The following is a 1,442-nucleotide window of genomic DNA, read 5'->3' on the forward strand; positions in this document are numbered from 1 at the left end:
GGGGGATAGGGGGGCGAGGTTTGGGGGGGATCGTGTGTGGGAAGGGAATTCCACTGGGGAAACGTGCGCACCCGCGAGAGCCGTGTGAATGATTTCCCTGCCCGAGGTGGATCTCAAGAGCGAGTGTGTGCGTAAAGGAGAGAGCGAGCGAGCGATCAAGAGAGAGAGAGAGAGAGAGAGGGAGTGAGTGAGTGAGTGAGTGAGAGAGATAGGGCACAGGGATGGGCGCCCGCATATGTGCTCTCGAGAGCTGCATGCGTCGAGATATTGGCGCCCTGCCCTCATGCTCCCGTCTCTCTGTGTCCCGGCGGCGCGCGGGATTCTGCAAACGTCGGCGCGTTTCGCGTGGCTGGCTGTGATTGGTTGTCGCCGGCCAATCAAATGCGGCGCGCGGCCCGGCCGGCACCGATTGCAGCGATTGTGGCGCGCGCTTCGGGCCCCGCGCTAACCGCTGATTACCATTAGGCCTGCAGCCCCCCCTGGCTCCTGGGCGCCCCCGCCTTGCCCCGCTGGGCCCCTACTCCAAGTCGTTGTCAAGTTTGGAGCAGCGCCGCCCGCCCGCCCCGCCGCCGCCGCCGCCACCGCCGCCGAGTATTTCCAGATAGATCGACCAGAGATTTGCCTCCTTTTGATGACTCCGAAGTCGCGAGCGCGCGGTGGCAGGGGGCGCAGTGCGGCGAGTCTTTTGTAAACTTTGTTTGCAACACGATGGGAGACACGCCCTTGTCGAGCTGAAGAGGAAGAGGGGGGGGGGCAAGAGAATACATCGCGCGCTGAGGTCGTTTTTATTGCCCCGCGATATCCACGACCCCCTGTGACCCGCCCTGCCCTACCCCGCCAGAGATTGTCACGCAGTGTGCAGCCGGGTGTCAGACGCACTGCGTCGACTTCCTGTCTCCCTCGCTCACTGTCAGCTCGCCTCGGTCTCGCTCTTCCCGGAGGTAGACTTCGATTACTTCTACGTCTGTCGCCTGGGGATCCCCGCCGCCGCCGCCACCGCTGCCGAATTGTGGACGGCAAAGGAATTGGAAATCAGAATTTATTGAAGGCGGCGCCCAATATGGAGAGTTCCTGCTTGCCGTTGACATCAAAGCGCTAGCTGTATCTTTAACGCCTTTTTTCCCTCCCCTGCTCTCTCTTTTCTTTACTTCTCCTTTTCTTATTCTTTCCCCCTGTTCTTTACCGCTGAGATCGAAGAGACAATGGTAGAAGGGTGGAGGGCAGAGAGAGCAAACCTTTTGGGGGAAGAGAGAGTCGGAGGGGGGGGGGGTTAGTTAGAGAACACGGACGATTAATGAAGGCGACAGAAAGAGAGAGACAGAGATAGGAAGAGGGCTTAAAAGCGGGAGGAGGAAGAGGGTCCTCCCCGTCACGCGACCCTCCACGTCGGGACGCTTCGGGGACGCCAAGGTCGGCGTCACTGCCCCGCCGCCACGCCCCGC

The sequence above is a fragment of the Frankliniella occidentalis genome, unplaced genomic scaffold, assembly GCF_000697945.3.
Source record: "Frankliniella occidentalis isolate FOCC.00 unplaced genomic scaffold, Focc_3.1 Scaffold82, whole genome shotgun sequence".
NCBI classification, from domain to species: domain Eukaryota; kingdom Metazoa; phylum Arthropoda; class Insecta; order Thysanoptera; family Thripidae; genus Frankliniella; species Frankliniella occidentalis.